We start from the raw sequence: 9,548 nt of genomic DNA, 5'->3' as shown, positions 1-9,548 counted from the left end.
AGACTTGAAAAGAATACACTTCGATTGCTGTTAAAACTTGTCAGATTTCCATGTTTTAATCGCTGGTAATGTCTTAATAGTAGAACCTTACCATTTTTGCACGTGTTGCTGAAAGGAGAGCTCCCCAGTAAAAGTGTCGTGCCCATCAGTTTTTTTAGGCTGTGCAAGATTACTTATCAAAGATCTCAAAATGACAGACAAGCTACCTCTGGATTTCCAATCACATGTTCAAAACTCAGATTCTCAGCCTGGAGAGGTTTTGTTTTGTTTTGGTTTGGTTTTAAAAGCTCATTCCTAACCCCCCCAATAACACAGTACTTAATTGTTTTATTAAATTGTTCCAGGCTCTGGAACCCTGGGGAGGCACTGTTCAAATGGTATTGTTTTTTCTGTATTTATGTCAACACAGGAAGTTGCATTAGAAACTTATGTTGATAATTTAATAAGGCCTGATCAAGTATATGAGGTTTTATTTTAAAAAATGACATAGCACATATCACTTCATTTGTTTTCAAACTCAAAATGTGCTCTTTCTGAATCTTATGATGTAAATTGTACAGTCTTTATGATTAGATAATTTTAGCCGTGATATTGTGAATATAAGAATTGTGCAACTTTCCTTTGAAATGTGGTGCCGAGAAGAATAAAAATGAAGTTTTCTCTCTGGAAATGACTGGAAACAAATGCCAAAACCTGACAATTTATACACACAGTTCCCTTTCTGACTTGACTCACCCCTTTGAGAATTACTTTTTAAAATACCAAAGTTATAGGATACTAAGTTAATTGTGGTCTTTCTAATTTTGAAAAACTGGTTTTCATTTGCCTCAAGAACTTTTAAGGCAAAGTTGTCTAAGCTACTTCCTTGAACAAAGACTCAGACAAAAGCATTTGACTGCTTTTAATTTCACAGCATTTTTACATTTTAAAACTATAGCTCGATGAAACTCAAGTGTCCTGAATAAAGAATAAATACTTAAAAATTGTTTAAATACATATTTTCATCTTTCATTACTGGAGCATTCAAGCAAAGATTGTGTAAAATTCAGGTTAAGTAAAATGTAAGAAATACATATCCAGTTTACATTACATATTCTTATTGTGTTCAAATATTTATACCAAAAAACAAAAAAACCCTAAGATATTTACATCTTTAACATCTTTTTTTCTTTTACCTTTACTACTAGAAAGAGAAGCTAACAAAGGAAAGCCTCTTCAAAACATGGGATTTCCTTGGCCTTAGCAGTTCTGGTGTGTTCCACTACCAACACTAGGTAGGAAAACCCTGACTTGTGATGTTTGTGATTAAATAGCCGCCTGGCTCAAACCACTCAAAGAGGGGGAATTCACTATGAGTTCCACAGTTTTATCTTGAGGAAGAAACTAGCAGAAACACAGAATTTTAGAGCCTTAAGCTCTCATTACAAAATGCCCCTCACTATAAAGCGGCATATACTGAACCTGGCTTAGGTGTGTGTACTGAGCCCAGTACAAATGTATATACTGAGCCCAGAGCTATTCAGCTTGTTGGTAGTGGGGGTGGTTAGGATTAGATGATGATACCTATTCTCAAATGAGTTAGTCTATGATGCTGTGTCCTAGACTGTGCTCAGGATTAAAAACCTGATTAAAAGACCTTTTTGACTGAAGAATGTTCTTAAACCTTAGCATCCAATCTGCTTTAAACAGGTTGCAATTAAACATAATGCTATGTGTTCATTGTTAATTGTAGACAGAAAATGTCCAGTGTTGATAGAAATTACCTCTAAAGTCTTGAATCTGGAAGAAGCTGGAGAAATGGCCCTTGGATTTCTAATACTGGCATTTCTTTGGTGACTGTTTCCCATGAATTACCTCAACTTACACTGAAAGCCACAAGAAAGCCAAAAAATGCAAACTGCAAGCCTGAATATGCCTACAAATTACCTGTGTCTCTAATGTGTCTTGAGCGGTTTAGATACATGCTTGATATTTTGTGGCAACAAAATACTAGTGCAGGACGTATATACCTATGTAACAAACCTGCATGTTCTGCACATGTATCCCAGAACATAAAGTATAAGTTTAAAAAATTCAAAAATAAATAAATAAATAAAATTTAAAGAGTCAAAAAAAAAAAAAAAAAACAAAAAAAACTAGTGCCAGGACTCCACTTTTAGTATCACTTTTCGTATTTTAGTATTTAGTATTATCATTTTATCTTTCAATGCATTAGTGAAGCTTCTACGGTATTGTTCTGCCTTTTCAAATCAACAGGTGATAGTAGGAAAGCAGGAATAATCTCCCAGGAATCATTATTTTATTGAGAGTTATTAAGGAGTAATAAGAAACTTGACAGGAAGAGTGGAAACATTAAATCAAGGTGGGGGAAAAAAAAGAAGTATCTACCAAAAGAGAATGTTTTATTCATCAGTAAGCATAACAATGGAAATGGATTATGAAAACAGCTAAAGGAAATCTTCACCAATAAGTTTGACTATACTTATTCCAGTCTCTGTGACACCAAGTCTCATGAATTTCTAAAAAGAAGATGTGACTCAAAATTAACAAACACTGCAAAGAAGACACGCGTCCTATTTATGAGTACTTTTAATAGTCTCTTAGCAGAGGTACATTTGGAAGCTAAATTGAATCACAGTGACTAAAACTTTTTCTGAAATCCCCAATCCGATATTGAAGCACATGGCTCAGAAACAATCTCAATATCATCAAATAAGTAAACCACAAAAAAGAAAAAGAAGATCTCAAATATTCCTTTCCCAAACGTTTCCCAAATGTATACACATATGTAGACAGTAGAGACTAGAACTGGAATTTTTTGTTCCTAAACATTTGCTGCCCCCACGTGTCCCTTTAGGAAACTGAGTGTTAAAGCTAAATCATGTTCATTATCACCTTCTATACAGCATTCACAAGTTAGGTATGCTTAAGTATGATCACAGAAACAACCTGGTGTTTGTAGAAAGCACCAGAAACAGGGCGGGGAAGCAGGGAGGGAGGAAGCTGACTTCTGCCACAGACTCCTGGGATAATCCCCAGTAATTACGTAAGGTCCATGTGTCTCTGTCTCTTCAAATCTGAAATGGGTGGCAGGCTGGTGGGACCGGGCGAGTAGCCAGATTTTCACTAAGGTTCCATCTAGCTCTAATATTTGGTCACTCTCATTGAGGATGATAAAGGAGAAGTAGAGAAATCCAGTTATCCCATTTCTGGCCAAGTCGTCACTTGGGAGGTGTGGCCAAAAACTCATGAATGAACTTCCTGTTTCATCACTCGAATCCATTACCTCGGTTCTCTGTCATCTTGACAAACTTGCTTTCCAATGTCTGAGTGGCTCTGAGCCTAAGGAGTCAAGAATGAATTTGTTTTCTTTAATGTCCAATGATTATACATTATATAGTATCCTGCTCATGACTATAAAAATGAAAATCATCTTCCATGTTTATAGTATGTATCAGTAGCAGCTGCCTCAACACCTCAACAGCTCTGACTAGTTTTTTTTGTTTTTTGTTTTTTGTTTTTTGTTTTTTTGAGACAGAGTCTCACTCTGTCACCCAGGCTGGAGTGCAGTGGCATAATCTCGGCTCACTGTAACCCCCGCCTCCTGGGTTCAAGCAAGTCTCCTGCCTCAGCTGGGACTACAGCCACACACCACCATATCCAGCTAATTTTTGTGTTTTTAGTAAAAACGAGGTCATCATGTTGGCCAGGCTGGTCTCAAACTCCTGGCCTCAAGTGAACCACCTGCCTCAGCCTCTCAAAATGCTGCGATTACAGACATGAGGCACCTCACCCGGCCACTAGTTCTTCAATCTCCACAATACCATGATAGGCATGGCAAAGCCATTCTCTCCCTACTTCAAATTTGTTCAATTCTCAGGCAACCACATGTTTAAAGAAAGGCTGGGTCTTTCCTTGCCCAAGGGGGTGAATTTTGATTCATCTAAGAATTAGACTAGTCACTGGTCCTCACCCTTCACTGTTAATCAGAATCTTTTGGGGAGCTCTATAAAAATACTGATGCCCCGGCCAAGCATGGTGGCTCACGCCTGTAATCCCAGCGCTTTAGGAGGCCAAGGTGGGTGGATCACAAGGTCAAAAGTTCGAGACCAGCCTGGCCAACATGGTGAAACTCTGTCTCTACCAAGAATACAAAAATTAGCTGGGTGTGATGGCACATGCCTGTAATCCTAGCTACTTGGGAGGCTGAGGCAGGAGAATCGCTTGAGCCTGGGAGGCAGAGGTGTCAGTGAGCCAAGATCATGTCATTGTACTCTAGCCTGGGCAACAGAGCAAGACTCTGTCTTGGAAAAAAAAAAAAAAAAAAAAAAACCCTGATGCCCAAGCCCCTCTGCAAAGATCCTGATTTAATTGGTTTAGACTTTGACAGCTGCTGTGAGCAGCCTGGGTTGTGAATCACTTATCTAAGTCATTATCACAATTCCATTTTCCTCTCTGATAATTAGGAATGAGTATGTAATAGAATTTTTTTTGCCAATGAGATTTAAGGGGAAATCTGACTGGAAGTAGGGACTCTTGGATCATTTCCCTCACTCTTAAAAAGGAACAGAAGATTGGGTCCTTATTGTGTCTTCCAGGCTTTGGTTGTTACCAAGTGGGGATATAAGGGAGGTGATGTCTGGAGCCGCTGCAGCCACTTTGTGACTATGAAGGAAGCTCCCACATAAAGGAAGCTCCCAAATGGTAGAGTGGAAAGATGGGAAGAATTCCGTCTTTGATGGTCTTGTGAAGCTGCTGAATTAAGTGATCCTATAGCTGTCCTACCTCAGGATTTATTATAAAAGAATATGAGTGAAAGACATATAGTTGGAAGGCTGGGTGTGGTGGCTTATGTCAGTAATCCTAGCACTTTGGGAGGCTAAGGTAGGAAGATCGTGTGAACTCAGGAGTTCAAAACCATCCTGTACAACATAGTGAGACCTTGCCCTTACAAAAAAAAAAAATTAAAAAAGGGAAAAAAAAAAAAGAAAGACATATAGTTGGAGCCAAAATCATTCCAACTGATAACACTGATAGTTCTAAAAAAGTAAGCATAAAGTTTGTTTGTTTGTTTGTTTGTTTGTTTTTTTTGAGACAGAGTCTCATTCTGTTGCCCAGGCTGGGCACAATTTTGGCTCACTGCAACCTCTGCCTCCTGGGTTCAAGCAATTCTCCTGCCTCAGACTCCCAAATAGCTGGAACTACAGGCGTGCACCACCACGTGCACCTGGCTGATTTTTGAATTTTTAGTAGAGATGGGGTTTCCCCATGTTGGCCAGGCTGGTCTCCAACTCCTGACCTCATGGGATCTGCCCACCTTGGACTCCCAAAGTGCTGGGATTACAGGCATGAGCCATCACGCCCGGCCAACACAAAGATTTTTGATTGGGTTCCTCAAACTATGCTCCTGAACCCCTGGGATCCCATGGGATTTTGCTAGTGTCCTATAGGGATGTTTTATAAGTGGGATTTTGTGTGGGTGTATACATGTTTCCACAGTAAAATGTGTGAGGATGGCCGGGCACCGTGGCTCATGCCTGTAATTTCAGCACTTTGGGAGGCTGAAGCGGGCGGATCACCTGAGGTCAAGAGTTCGAGACCAGCCTGACCAACCTGGAGAAACCCCGTCTCTACTAAAAATAAAAAAATTAGCCGGGCGTGGTGGCACATGCCTGTAATCCCAGCTACACGGGAGGCTGAGGCAGGAGAATTGCTTGAACCCGGGAGGCAGAAGTTGCGTTGAGCCGAGATCACGCCAGCCTGGGCAACAAGAGTGAAACTCTGTCTCAAAACAAACAAACAAAAAAACCAACAGTGTAAGGATATAATTTCGGTATATTACTCTGTTCACTTCTGTCTTCCAATTAAAGCTCATTATTTATTTGTAAATATAAAATAAGGACTGGGGCAGAGATAACCTATAAGTGAATTTTTTTTTCTTCTTGAGAGAGGGTCTCACTCTGTCACCCGTGCTGGAGTGCAGTGGAGTGATCTTGGCTCCCTACAACCTCTGCCTCCCAGGCTCAAGTGATCCTCTGCCTCCCAAGTAGCTGGGACTACAGGTGCTACAGACCACACCCAACTTTTTTTTTTTTTTGTATTTTTTGTAGAGCTGGGGTTTCACTATGTTGCCCAGGCTGGTCTTAAACTCCTGAGCTCAAGTGATCTGCACTCTTCAGCCTCCCAAAGTACTGAGATTACAGCCACCACACACAGCCAGGAAAATTTCTTATTTTACCTGAATAAGATTAAACCTAAAAATAAGGGAAATTTTTCTTAGAATACATACAAACTTAATCCCTAAACTGTCATAATATGTATAATTCTTAATGTTATTTTTACTACCACCATCTTTCCCATAATTTTTTTTTTTAATTTTTTTTATTTTTGAGACAGAGTCTCACTCTGTCACCCAGGCCTGAGTGTAGTGGTGCTACGTCAGCTCACTGCAATCTCTGCCTCCCAGATTCAGCAATTCTCCTGCCTCAACCTCCCAAATAGCTGGGATTACAGATGTGTGCCACCATGCCAGGCTAATTTTTTGTACTCTTAGGAGAGGCGGGGTTTCACCATGTTGGCCAGGCTGGTCTCGAACTCCTGACCTCAGGTGATCCACCTGCCTAGGCCTCCCAAAGTGCTGGGATTACAGGTGTGAGCCACCGAGCCTGGCGGATGATTGTTTTTAACATTTAGCTTTAGCGACTTAAATGTTCTGGTTAGGCATGGTGGTCCATACCCATGGTGTAATCCCATCACTTTGGGAGGCTGAGGCGAGAAGATCTCTTGAGCCCAGGAGTTTAAGGTTGCAATGAGCTATGATTGCACCATTGTAGTTCAGTCTGGACAATACAGCAAGACCCTGTCACTACTTTAAAAAAAAAAAAAAAAAGAGCTGAAAACTGCACTTTAAGGCCTTCTTTTTTACTTTTAGCTTTTGCTGTCATTTTCATCATTAATGTACTCATTGCCGCTTGATACACAGGATTCCAAATCTTACTCATGTTTATGATTCCTACTTTCAATATCATATAATTGTGCCAGAATACTCATACACTAGCAAACTATTCCTAACAAAACAACGTGATAATCCTCTCTCCGGTCCGTGCCTCCCATATGACAAAGAAAAGAAGGAACAACGGTCGTGCCTTGGCCACGTGCAGCCTATTCGCTGCACAAACTGTGCCCTATGTGTGTCCAAGGACAAGGCCATTAAGAAATTCGTCATCCAAAACACAATGGAGGTCGCAGCAGTCAGGGACATTTCTGAAGTGAGCGTCTTCGATGCCTATGTGCTTCTGAAGCTGTTTGTGAAGCTACATTACTGTATGAGTTATGCAATTCACAGCAAAGTAGTCAGGAATCCATCTCATGAAGCCCGCAAGGACCAAATACCCCCAACCCTGATTTAGACCTGCGGGTGCTGCTCCACAACCCCCACCAAAGCCCGTGTAAAGAGCTGAGTCCTTAAAGACTGAAGATGGACTATTCTCCAGAGAAAAATAAAATAGAAATTGTACTTAAAAAAAAGTGATAAGTGATCGTACCCTGAGTTGCTTAGAGGAACTTGACTCTAGTCTTTAGCACTCTTGTGTTTCCTAAGCATACTGGCATGGGGCTTGCTATATGAATTATATGTATATGTACACAGACTTAAACATGTGCACAAATATAAGAGAGATACTACTTTTATCCTGATGACCATCTATGAAGACATGAAACTTAAAAATTCAAAGCCCAGGCCGGGCGCGGTGGCTCAAGCCTGTAATCCCAGCACTTTGGGAGGCCGAGACGGGCGGATCACGAGGTCAGGAGATCGAGACCATCCTGGCTAACACGGTGAAACCCCGTCTCTACTAAAAAATACAAAAAACTAGCTGGGCGAGGTGGCGGGCGCCTGTAGTCCCAGCTACTCGGGAGGCTGAGGCAGGAGAATGGCGTAAACCCGGGAGGCGGAGCTTGCAGTGAGCTGCGATCCGGCCACTGCACTCCAGCCTGGGCGACAGAGCGAGACTCCGTCTCAAAAAAAAAAAAAAAAAAATTCAAAGCCCAAAGGCAGGAAATGCAACATTTTAGGTTAACCTAGGTGGATTTTTCAAACATGTTCTCCATTACCAGATAGTCTAATATTTAACTGAACAGAAAGCAGATTTATAGTGTGAAAAATATTTGTGTATTCTTACCGAAATCATGAACCCATTATTTACCTTCTCTCTGTGTACCAAGAAACCAAAGACATTTAATGGGCATGATTACCGACTATAATCAGAAGTATTAGGGAGAGCCAGAGGGGATGTGATCTTAGAACAGGCTTTAGAGTGACAGACGTGAAGTCATTTTCCTTAGAGCTGCAGTTCAGTTTGGTGGAAGAGCAGCGTGCCAGGACTATTTCAGGTCCATTCTTCATTCTCAGGGTTTTGTCATTTCTGCAGTGATTCTCAAATGGCAGTCTATATTCGCATGCTGCACCCATATTTTCCCAGAGCTGATTAATTTAACTACAATATATACCCTTCTCAAAAACTGCTACTGTAACAGGTAGGAAACACTCAATATTCAGGAATGTTGATGAGTTTCCTGAGTAGCATGCGACTGGAATGGGAAGAACAGGATTCTAGTATCAGCCTAGCCACAGGCTGGCTGTTATGTCCTTGGGCAAGTTTCTTCTTGTCTCCGGGTTGCATTTCCTAACCTGTAATGCAAGAGTATCAGTCCCAACCATCTCTGAGGCCCTTTCCAGATCTCAGAGACCCCGGAATCAGATTCATACATCTGTCAGCTGAGTTTCCAAACAACACAGCCTGGAAACAACGATTCTAAAAATAAAACATACAACTAAGAAACCAGTCACAAGACTAGAAAACATCATCACATATATTCTGTCACTGGTAACAAAATAGTTGCTTACATATGCGAGTCAGCCCTATTTATTATTATCATTTTTTTTAGAGACAGGGTCTTGCTCTCTTGCCCAGGCTGAAATGCAATCACAGCTCACTGCAGCCTTGAACTCCTGTGCTCAAATGATCCTCCTGCCTCAGCTTCCCAAGTAGCTGGGACCATAGGTGAACATTGCCACACCTGGCTAATTTTTTATTCTTATTTTTATTAGAGAAGAGTTCTCCCTTTGTTGCCCAGGCTGTTCTCAAGCTCCTGGTTTCAAGTAATCCTCCTGCCTCAGCCTCCCAAAATGTTGGGATTACAAGCATGAGCCACTATGCCCGGCCAAGTCGATCCCATTTTAGATTCACCATTATTCATTAGAAAAAATATTTTCACTTACTTGTATCTCACCCTAACTTATAAAATCCAAATAACATTGGCCTGACATGAAGATAATATGCCACTTAATTATGTTATTGACTTCACTTAAATGGGCTACACAAATAATGCCAATAGTATTCAGTAATATCATAAAAATTATGACATTTTTCTTTTTTTCTTTTTCTTTTTTTTTTTTTTTGACAGAGAGTTTTTCTCTCCCCCCCGGGCTGGTGTGCGGTGGCCAGATCTCAGCTCACTGGCAGCTCCCCCCCGGGTCTACGCCAGTC

The 9,548-nt window shown here is 40.9% G+C and overlaps 1 long non-coding RNA gene across 1 annotated transcript in view; it reads right to left on the bottom strand.

Moving 5' to 3' along the window:
- Nucleotides 1-2,385: 2,385 nt before the first annotated feature.
- LOC111521770 overlaps nucleotides 2,386-9,548 on the bottom strand; it is a 9,941-nt gene continuing 2,778 nt past the window's right edge. The window contains exon 3 of the long non-coding RNA XR_002725055.1: nucleotides 2,386-3,342. This is a non-coding gene — a long non-coding RNA (uncharacterized LOC111521770). The remainder of the gene's footprint in view (nucleotides 3,343-9,548) is intronic.

This window comes from Piliocolobus tephrosceles, chromosome 5 (genome assembly GCF_002776525.5).
Source record: "Piliocolobus tephrosceles isolate RC106 chromosome 5, ASM277652v3, whole genome shotgun sequence".
Taxonomy (NCBI): Eukaryota; Metazoa; Chordata; class Mammalia; order Primates; family Cercopithecidae; genus Piliocolobus; species Piliocolobus tephrosceles.
Note: the sequence above shows the minus strand (reverse complement) of the source record. Positions and strands in the feature narration are given on the sequence as shown.